The sequence below is a fragment of the Nyctereutes procyonoides genome, unplaced genomic scaffold, assembly GCF_905146905.1.
Source record: "Nyctereutes procyonoides isolate TBG_1078 unplaced genomic scaffold, NYPRO_anot_genome, whole genome shotgun sequence".
In the NCBI taxonomy this organism is placed as follows: domain Eukaryota; kingdom Metazoa; phylum Chordata; class Mammalia; order Carnivora; family Canidae; genus Nyctereutes; species Nyctereutes procyonoides.
The window spans coordinates 3,827,484-3,839,755 of NW_026575140.1; positions in this window are offsets into that span (position 1 = coordinate 3,827,484).

The window sequence follows — 12,272 nt, forward strand, 5'->3', positions numbered from 1 at the left end:
TCGAAATATTCATCATCTTTGCATATCCTACAATGCCTTTTCAGGGCCTTTTACAAGGAAGAATTCACTAAATGGTGGTTGATTAATGTTTGTAAAATGTAGTAGGTTTACAACACTGGTAACAATCCACTACATTGATAAACCTGTTTCTATGTCTAAAGACTTCATATGGAATGAGGTTTATCTGTCTATCATCTATTCCTCTATCTATCCATCTATCTTAACTTGAAAAGTTTTATTTTCTTTAATTCAGAAAAATCTTATAATGATAATGCTTTCCCTTCTTATCTTTGCATTTCAATCAAAACCTAATGGAATCATCACAGTAACCATCACCTCAGGTAAACTCTTTTATTTATATATGATATATATAAATACATAAAATGTGATATATAATATATAAAATAATTATGCATATAAATTCATATATAATATATAAATTATATTATAATGTTGTAACTAGGGGATCCCTGGGTGGCGCAGCGGTTTGGCGCCTCCCTTTGGCCCAGGGCGCGATCCTGGAGACCCGGGATCGAATCCCACGTCGGGCTCTCGGTGCATGGAGCCTGCTTCTCCTTCTGCCTGTGTCTCTGCCTCTCTCTCTCTCTCTCTGTATGACTATCATAAATAAAAATTAAAAAAAAGAAAGCTGTTTATAATGTTGTAACTAATATTCAAATATATATTTGTATATAATTTCTATATTGTATATAAATAATACCAATTTTTCCATTGCATTTACATTTCTATATTTTATTTCCTAAGCACCAAAAAATTCTACCTAGGTCTTATATTTCTTCTGTTTTAAAGAGTCTTATAATTTAACAGACATTGAATGACAACCCAGATGCTTTTCTTTGTGGGTTAGGTTGTTCCCTTTAGAACTCAATCAGAGATAACACAGACCTTCAGATGCAAGCATGTCCATCTTTACCACTATAGTAATTAAAAGGGGCATTATTATCCACTGTGGATATGGTACAAGTGATCTTCTGGCTCCAAAGTTCCAAGTTAATTTTATTTCTAAACTTGAAATCAAAAAGAAAGAGTATAATATCACTTTCACACACAAAGAGTCATTACCTATTGGAATCATTCTTGTTGAAATCTCACAGCTCATTGATGTCTGCCTTCAGCTCCAGGCATGATCCCGAAGTCATGGGATCGAGTTCCAAATCCCACTCCTTAGGCTCCTTACAGGAAGTCTGCTTCTCTTTCTGCTTATGCCTCTGGCTCTCTCTCTGAGTCTCTCATGAATAAATAAATAAATAAAATCTTTAAAAAAAATGTCAGCTCATTGAGATTCTAGTCTTGATGCTAGCACTGATTCACTAATGATCATGCACAAGTCCTTATGTCTCCAAAGCAAAGGACATTGGCCAGTAGCCAGACAATTCACTGTTAGAACTCTCCATTCATTCATAGGAGGGGGAAAATGACCTTGTTGGTCTTTACTCCATTTTGATATTCTAATTCCTAATAATCTTTGTTACAAAATGCTGATAATATTTTGTCTCATTGGTTGTACACAGATTTATTTCAAAGATTCAAATAAGATAATGGATATGGAATTACTTTGAGAATGTAAAAACAGGCTTTGTTTTCCTGATTATAACTTGACAACAAAGGTAATTGTTAAAAGAATGAATAAAGGTACGATTCTTTGTATTTTTACATTGTGCTACTGGCTAAAGATTTCTGAGGCAATACAAGAAAGTGTTAACTGTGCAACACTTACTGCATTAAGCCAAGTCATAGAGTCAAATGGAGCCATGCCCAACTTTGCTTGTTTGTGCGTTCAGGCTTGGGCCGATGTCTGTAGGAATTTCCATCCATATGTTAGGCAATGGCCTGGAGTAAAACATGCTCAGGATCAGGGTTATTTGCCAGGTTAGGTTGCTGTAATACTTTATAGAACAGCTGGAATATGTTTTCCAAGAGTACACAATAGCTCCTAAATAGCTGTCGTGCCATGATTTAGAGATTTTAAACTCATTCCCATGTTTAATTCATCATACAACTCTGTTTTGACATGGTAATATACATTTCTTCATTTTTTTTTCTTTTTATTTCCTTCCCCCCCCCCTTTTTTTTTTTCTTGGATGATGTCTATTTCTTGCAAGTTGCCTTTCCCAATTTGGTATATTTTTTGATGGATCTCAACAACAAAACCAGCATTTGGATTCCTTTTAGAGAAAGAAAAGGCAACAAAGTGAGTAAAGCAGACAGCAGGGTTAGAGAACTCTGTGATGGAATACTAGCAATCCGTGAGGGAAGGGAAAGGATGAGTGTTCAAGGATACTAAATTAAAACAAAACAAAACAAAAACCAACCAAATAAAACAAAAACAGATTTGGCAAAATCAAATTCAGAATTGCAGCTCCTCTAAACTACTGGGTGCCTGTACACCTGTATAAAGTGAGATAGAAAGTAGTTGCATTCCTCAGTAACGTTAGCTTCTTTCTTTCTTCCTTTTTTTTTTAAGAGGGGGGAGGGGCAGAGGGAGAAGAGAGAGAATCTTAAGCAGGCTCCATGCCCAGTGCGGAATCCAATGCAGGGCTCAATCTCAGGATCTTGAGATTAGGACCTGAGCAGCAATCAAGAGTGGGATGCTTAACTGACTAAGCCACCAGCTGCCCTAACTTTAGCTTCATTTAATAGGAATTTATTAGTCTTTATAAAATTAGAAGGTGCAAGGAAGTGATCCAGAGCTAGAACAGGGATTAAATGGTGTCATCTAAGACTCTAACTCTTCCAATTATTCTATTCCATCATCTTAGGAGTTATGGCTTTACATGTTTCTGATTTTCACCTCATAGTTCCATGGTATCACTAAAGATGGTTACTAAACCTCTGGATAGTAATGTTTAGGAAGAAATTACTAAATAATAAGAAGAAATATGGCAAAGGAAGAAATATGGCAAGAAGGAAGAAGGAAGAAATATGGCAAAAGTGCAACATAGTTTACTCTAGGAGGGGTTATCTTTTCATATCAGAAAAGAAGTCCACCCTACCTAATTTATTCCTATTTAATATTATCTAGAAGTGGGTAAGATGTGTGTCCTTAGACCAACTGGTCAAAGGAATACAATTTCTAAAAATTGTAGATTAATGGTTCTTTGGGATGAGGACCAGAAGTCTGTGTTTAATCAATATTCCAAGTGATTGTGACGCTGGCTAAAGTTTGAGAATCACTCACATATGATTGCAGGTTGGGTGGAGCCTATCATTCCTAAATCAAGAACACTTTACTTTTGATCTAAATAGACCAAAAAATATGACAACAAGCTAGAAATAGGGCTGGAAAGGTGTTGGCGATTGGAAACCTACATCCCAAATCTCTTAGGAATGCATCTAAACTCTTTAGGTTTCAGAGTCTTCTTCCTATTTAATATGAGGTTAATTTCCCTTATATAATCATATAAGCACAAGTGGAAATAATGAAATGGTAGTATGCTCAATATTAACATAGAATGATGGAATGATGAACAGCAAATAAACAAGGAAAGAAACAAACGTGACTTGATACTACAGTGGAATTCTAACGTGAAGGTGAGGATCAGAATGAGAAACATAAGAGATAAATAAATGTTGAAAGATAACAGACAAGAAGGGTTCTGGTATCCAAGAGTTTTTATCATTGTCCAATAAGAAATGCATCCTTTAGCCTGAACAACATTCAGAGTGCGACTCTGCTCTACTATAGCATGACACATACTGTGAATCGACCCACAATCAAGAAAAAGCAATTAAATTGCATAGAGAAGCTTTTTTCCTGAATGAATAGTGAGAGCAAAGCATTTTGCTAAATTAATTGAAGAAGCAAATATCCACAGAAATCAGCTGATTAAATCCAACATTGGAATGGGAGACGTTTATAAATTATAGTTGATATTAAGGATAAACTTCTAATAGGAATAAAAGCTTTTTAAAATTGACCAATAAAAACATAGATGCTATGGGAAAAGAAAGTCATGGGACACAAAAGGATGACAGAGGAACATGGACAAAGGAATTGAGACCACACTGTGCTTTCTTGGGCCATATTGTTCAAAAATTCCCATTAATCCCTTAGTAGAGGAAGAATTAAACCTTATTATTAAAATAAATTGGATAATATTAAAATTTTGAATTTTATAATTATGCAACATTAAGCACATTATGAACTCTGTCTGATTATCATTCTAAAGTGAAAGTCAAGTCATTCTCAATTTATAATTTTGTTATCTTTATAATGTCGTGAATTAAAGAATCCCTCCAGACAGCATAGGTAATAAAGCGAGAAGCACACTTGAATGCTAAGTATAAATCCAAGCGCTCAGAAGGAGTTAAAAAAGAGAAACGAAGCCCCTCCTCCCCCCAAAGAATGTTATTTCGACAGCATTGTTTCTGACTGGACTTTTTGAAACATTAAATGGATGTCAGAGTAGTACATAAGAGAAACAGTTAATAATTTAAAATACCATGAAATTCTAGGGTAGACAGTAAAGGGAATCTATTTGTGGTCTTTCATGACTTATGTAATGCAAAAAAAAAAAATCCCTATGGATAAGTGTCTTTGTAATTATTTCAGTAAGAAAGATAGTTTACACCTGACCAGCTGGTAACCAGCAGGAAAAGAAATCCATAGACACTGATACTGGGTTTATTTTGTGCCTGACCAGGCTAATTTGTCAAGGACAATCAATTTGGTCACTGAAGAGAAACAGGGCATGTCTAAGGAAAACTGGTAATATATTTGTCCTTCAGAGCTTATACCTGTCAAATGGGATATTTTTTGTAGTCAACTCATTGTTGCTCTGATTTAAATTCTTTCCACAGTGGAACAGAAGTACAGTAATTTTGAAAATGACATATTAAGTGAAGCTATTTATTTACATTTTACTCTATATTATTATATTTGGAAACCAGAAAGAATCATGTGATATAAAAAATGCAGTATGTTTTCTGTTTAAAGAAATGCACATTTTATATCACAATCTGATGGGTGGAACTATGAGATTCTGAATTGTATAAATATGTGCAACGCCCAGAAAGCAAGTTACATGGGAAAAACATCAACCTCCATAGAATCCCAAGGTCACCATTATCTTTTCCTCTACCTCATTGTCCTACATTATGACCTAGGAGAGGCTCCTTTTTATTGCTTAAATGAGAGGACTGGACTCACATAACCTTTTTCTCAATTATTCCAGATTTAAGTTTATGAACACTATTTGGAAGCACATATGAATGTATGTGTGCTTTAAAATATAGCTATTTTCTTATAAGAAATTTCTATAAGGCTTGAAGCAGGCAGCCCTTTAAAAAATAAAATAAATAAATATGTTATTTATGTGATAAATATAAATTTATATTTGTTTCATGTAACAAATATGAATAAATATAAATAAATATATTATACTTCTATATTAATAAATATTTATAAAATAAATATAAACAAAATACACACATTTTTATATATAAACAGAAAGGAGCCATCAGAAAACAGAAATTACAAGATTTTAAGAATTTATTAATACAGACACTATTTAAACTTACGTACAGAAGTTTAAGTTACACCACAAAGGATGGTTCATTATTCCAAGGTTTTAACCACTTGAAGGTATAAAAAGGTAACTGAATAGAAGAAATTAAGGGAACCTAATAGGTGAATGTTTTATATTATAGGCAACTTTGAAAGGCTCCTTTAATTCAGAAACAACCAGTCAGACGTGATTCTGTAGAGAGGAAATACACACTCTGGTCTCACTTTCTCGCCTGCCCCGCAGGCTTCTGTCTTGGCTCCCCCTGGGCCAAGCCAATAAAAGCCAGAGTATAAAGGCGCTCCACTGGCTAGCTCCATACTTGGCAGTCTCAGTGGGGGTAGAGTGAATCTGTGGAAGAATAGAGCAGATTGGACAAGACTGGGCAGTGGATCTGGAGGGTCAAAAGAAAGATATTTCACTTCACTGGCTTTGCATTTAAATTCAACGATTGGATTGTATTCCAGCAAATTACTGCTATACTGAATTACTGTTTGATTTTCTATAGTCTTTGTGTATAACTTAATCTATGTGACCCTAGTTTACCTTGATTTATAAAAAGGTATATTTGTATTGTCTCAAAACCATTTGTTTCCCCCCAAAAAAAGAAAAAAAGACTATGAATGCATAAATAAGATCTTCCTTAGGCCTAAAACTGTTCTTGGACATTCATTTATTACTACTGCTTTGTATGAGAAAAGTTGACAAAATTGTCGGATATATGTGCTGACTCTACCTCTATTATTATAAACACTTAAAAGAATGGTGTCTGGCTGGCTCAGTTTGCAGAGTATCTGACTCTTGATCTCCGGGTTGTGATCTCAAGCCCCATGTCAGGTGTAGAGATTACTTAAAAAAAATAAAAATAAAAACAAAAATAAAATATTTAATAAAAGTCAGGTAAGAATAAATGTCATTGTGTGTCCCTGTGTGATTTTACTGAAATCTGGAATGCAGTTAAAATGGAATAATGTGGGAATTCCACATATCAGTCTCCAATTGAAAAGTAGCAGCTAGGATAGATTATACCAACTAAAACAACTTTCCTTATATACTGTTACATGCCTTAAACAATGAAAAAACGCTGAAGAAAAAAACTGTCTTTATGAGTCACACTCTACATTCATCTGCTTACTTGGAACTCCTAACGTGATCCCACCAGAGTATTGGGTAAAACCGAGATCGACACCTCTTTCACTAGGGAACATTTTCTCTTAGTGTTTGTCTGTTTCCGTTTGGTTTGGTGGGGGGAGTTGTTTTTGTTGTTCTTATTTGATTTTTAGAAATATAAAGAGGATCAGGGATATTCATGAAGTATAAGGTTTGAGATCATTGATTTGGAAATGAAGCCAAATAAAACAAATTCTATATCACCTGGTGTAAGAAATAAGAGAGGTCATTGAACACCTAACCAGAGACCAGGAAGAGCTTTGAGGCCTGGTTTCTGCTCCAGCTTAATGATCTGGCAGCTCATGTTTAAATGGAAACAGAGGTCACGTCAATTTATGGATACATCTGAAACATGGATATAGCCCAGTGCAACACACCTTGACAGGGTAAATCTAACTCAATTATGAAGAGAACTGTTTTTCCACTTCCTACTTCCTCTGCAAATCTTAGGAGGAAAAAGAACTAATAATTGTTTTATATGTGTGTATACATGCGGATATATATGTTACATATAATGTTATATATGTTATATAATGTTATACACACACACACACATATATATTACATATCATTGTTCAAACACAATGATAATTAAAGAATTTTGCTTGTGAGGATTTATTTTATTTTATTTTTTTTTTGCTTGTAAGGATTTAAATGAGGGGCACTTGAGTGGCTCAATTGGTTGGGTGGCCACCTCTTGATTTTTCGCAGGTCATGATCTCAGGTTCATGAGGTTGAGCCCCCACAAGCTTCATGCTCAGCGCCAAGTCTGCTTGGGATTCTTCTTCTCTTTCCCTCTGCTTTTCTCTTCATTCATGTGTTCTCTCAAAATAGATAAATAAATAAAATCTTTTTTGAAAAGGATTTAAATGGATAGGTGAGGGAGGTATCACTATAAATGATGGCTTTACTGTATGTCTGGGTGAATGGAGACACTTTCTAGACTCTAAGAACTTTGTTAGTTTAAGATGGTAAACAGAGCAATAATTGTTAACTGAGAGACAGTGTAATTTAGCCAAGTAGTTTAGGTATGTCCAGTTCAGCCTGTAGTTGAGGCAAAACAGGGAAATCCGAATTCTCACCTCTTCAAACTTTTTTCCGTTGTCTAAAAAAAAAAAAAGAATCTTACCAAGAGTACTTAAATAACCTACACTTCTGCTATAATATAAACACTACTGCATTCATACAAAGATCATAAAATCTATATCAGATACAAATGGGTTCAAATACAAGTTCTACTAGTCATTAATTGTATGAACAGTGTCGACTACATTAACCTCTGTGCCTGTTTTCTAATCTATGAGCAGAAATAAAAATACAAAGGATATTTGAGAAATTCAGCAAATGAGAAATATTGCAACCATATCTAGCATTATATATTTCAGAACTATTTCCAAATAAAATTATTTCAAAAGGTAAGCTCAGCTTTTGGATCCACCAAAATGGACTATCCCCATTCTTCCTAGGTCTTCTTCCTTACAATTAACGTACCCTGGGAATACCATAAAATACAAGAATAGACAAACTCTGAAAGGTAGAAAGATGGTTGGTTGGCTGCTTAAGGTGCTTGACATCTGAACTGCACAGCAGCAAATTTTCTGGGTTGCTTTATTGACTCCCATACATCCTACACAGGGAGTTGGAGAAGACTCCAACCTTGAAACACTAATAGGTACAGACTGAAAAAAAAAAAAAAAAAAAAAAAAGCTCCCTGCCAAAATTTTCTTTTCTCCCCCTCAGTCATAGGATAGGGAAATGGGTGACCTTAAAAAGGGATACATTTTTGGCAATACACAATCAACTCAGCCAAATATCAACAGAAAACATATATCAAAGAATAAGTGCGGATTTGATTTTTTACCCTACCCTCTGCCTTGCAGAAAATGTCAGCCATGTTCCTAATTTCCAACCTGTACATGTCAGCAGGACCAAGCACAGATCTGATCTTCCATCCCTTGTCCATCACAATCAGGTGGTGGCATTCCAGTTCCTCTGCTGAGATAATGATAATCAGGCTGAGCAAGGAGTTCACCTTCTGTCCACACATAGTAGAACCAGACAGTGTTCTGTTTCAATTTGCCAAGGTAGTCACAGTGCAGTTCAGTGGAGAACTGACCTACATAAACATCAACAAGTTTGAAGGAGACGGTATGAGTAAGGGCCAGTAGGCGCTCAGTTTTCTTCCACCCTTAGAGTCAATGGGCTCAGTGGGGAGCTAAGCTCTACCCCCATCCATCACCAACAAGATACAACAAAGTGATGGAAGGTGTGGCTCTTTGTCACTCCTCTTCTACTCTCCACCTTTGGTGGCAGTGGGTCTCAGCAGAGAGCTGAGCTTCCATCACCACTGTGCAGAAGTGGTAAGAGTTAGGCCTCCTTGTCTACCCAGGCCATAGTGGCCTACCTCCCTTCCTCAGAGAAACTGAGATGGCACAAGTCAGTGCTCCAGTACCACTGGAAAACTATCAATGGGATTGCACTTATATCAGATTCCACACCACCCATCTGCAAAAAGACCACGTCTGGAAAAAAAAAAAAAAAAGACCACGTCTGTCAGTGCCCACTTATCCTGGGATGAATTTGGAGAGTCCCAATAGGAAGTTAGTTGAACATAAACACCTACCCATCCTTCCCACTACACTTCAAAAGGGGGACTAATTGTTTAAAAAGAACATTTTCTAGAATCTGGAGCCTAATACATATGAAATAAAAAAATATCCAAGATACAATAAAAGACGTCATTCAGCATACCAAGAACCAGGATAATCACCACATGCATAAGAAAATACAATCAACAGACATCAAAACAGAGATGAACCAGATGTTGGAATTATCTGATAAGGATTTTGCTTTTGTTTTCCAGCCTTGAGACATAATTGACATAACGTTGTGTAAGCTTAAGGGGTACTATTTGATGATTTAATGATGTAGATATTGCAAAATGTTTACTTTAATACAACTATCATAAACCATTCTTAAAAGGCAATCTTGCATTACCTTCAAACAAGTAAAACATAAATCTCAGCAAAAATTTAGCAGTTATAAAAATAATAAATCTATTGTTCCCCCTTGCCACCAGCCTGAGAACTCTTCAAAGTCACAGATCATTTGGTAATCATTTCTGTGCCCCCTAACTACAGGCAAAGAGCATGATAAGGGGCTTAACAACCTTATGTCGACAAAGAATGGATAGATGGATGATTAGATGAATGCATGGGTGATCCTCACTCAAAACTATTTCAAAATGTTTATGTTTGGGAGAAAGAATACTAAAAAAAAAAAGTCAGCCTGTCAGTTAGTTTATAAATAAATCTTTCAATATTATTACACAATATTAATACTTGGTTAAGAGTTTCTAAACATAAAAGATATAATTGAGCCATTCTGTACTTCTTCTATAGTAAATAAAGTATGACTATTTTTTTTTCAGAATTACTTTAGTAACACCTATGACCAATGTGTAATGTATGTTAACTTTAGAACATATAATAATATAAAAATATACAAAATATGCAAAAGAAAAGAATCATGTGAAATACCATCACCTTCTAATCACCACTAATATTTTATTGTTGTTGTTCACTGAAAACATAAATAGTTATTAAACTCAATATTATTTATTTTCAAAAGAGAATACAATTCCCCAAATTAGATACTGGTAAAATATTGTACTTCACTGATAAATATGGTTGCTTAACTCAGGAGTTCTTATGTCAGAACGACAGGCACCTAAAATTGTATTAAAAAGTTGGCAGTTTTACATTAAAATTTGATCCCTACCTCACGTCATACACAAAAATTAAAAGTTAAAACTATAAACTTCTAAAGCATAAGAAATAGAAGAGTAGTTAATATTATGGCCTTGGGTTGGGAAAAGTTAATGAGGACACAAAAAGCTCTAAATATTAAACTAAAAGATAAATGGGACTTGATCAAATTTTTAAAACTTCCCATTAATAGATGTCATACAGGAACTGAAAGAAAAAAAACATGACACATATAGGAGGAATATATTCACAACACCTATATGTGACAAAGGATTTATATCTAGAACATACTAATTACTCTTAGGATCAAATGATTAAAAAAAGGTAAGAACAGTTAAAAGCAGGAAAAAGTCTTGAACAAATGGACAATAAATGAAGGGAAATGTGCCTAATATAATTAGTTATCAGACAAATAAAACTAAAATATGATAATATTTCACTTCCAACAACACGACTTAAAATTAAAAGAAGGACAACGTTAAATGTTGGCAAGAATTTGAAACACTTAAATTCTTACATGTTGCTGATGGGAGTGAGAGTAAATTGCTATGCTTTAAAAGATGTGTGAGCTCCTTATAGTTGATTATATACCTACCATGTGACTTAGCTTCTTCACTCGTGGATATTGCATTACTTTCCTGTTGCCGCTGTAATAAATGATCACAAAATTAGTGGCTCAAATGAAACCAAAGCTATTATCTCACACTTTTGGAATTCAAGATCCTAAAGTGGGTCTCACAGAGCTAAAATCAAGGTGATGAGAGGACCCCACTCATTTCTGGAAGCTTGGGAAGAAAATTCATTTTCATCCTCTTTTCCAGCTTCTAGAGGCCACTCCCATTTCTTGGCTTTGGCCCCCTTCTACCTTCTGAGCCAGCAATGGCCAAGTCTGTTCACATTATTGTGACACTAACAGTCCTGTCCCCCTCTTCTACATTTAAGGATACTTGTGATTATATTGGGCCCACTGGATAACCAGAAGACACACCCTCTATTAGGGCAAACGGAATAGTAATTTTAATTCCATCTTCAAACTCAGTTCCCCTTTGCCAATGAAACTAACTTATTCATGGGTTCTGGAGACTAGATATGGTATCTCTGAGAGGCTGTTATTCTGCCTACAATAGGTATTTATCTAAAACAAATGAAAACATGTTCATGATACTCTTGCACAAGATGGTTTAAAACAGCTTTATTAGTAACAGCCTGAAACTAGAAACAACTCTAATGTATATCATTAAGGGAATACACCTTTTAAAAATGATGATAAATTATTAGAAGGAAAAACTTCAAAAACTTTTAGATGATTTGATACATTAAACAATCCCCAACACATTACATTGACAAAAGAAGTAAGATAACAGAGTCAATACTACATGATTACATTTCATGGCACTCAAGAAGACCCAAAGGAAACTATGGTGATAAAAATAAGAATACTGGTACTTTTTGCAAGGCAGGATTGATTGGAAAGAAGAAGAAGGAAAATTTCTGAGACAGATGATGGAAATATCTTATATTTTCCTTGAGGCTGTGATTATACAGCTGTGTGTACATATGTGTTCTGTGTACGTATTTGTCTACAGATACTAAGATCTGTACATTTCACTTTGTATAAATTTTACTTGATAACACAAACTAAAAATATATTGGAGTAATAAATAACCCATCTACATTTCTATAATCAAACTGCAATAAAAAACAAAGATGAAAAAAACAAATAAGAGTGGCTAAAACGCCACTGTTGCTTGTTGTTGTGAATTTGCAAATTCAATTTATTTAAAGTATACTCTTTAAGTTTACTATCTAG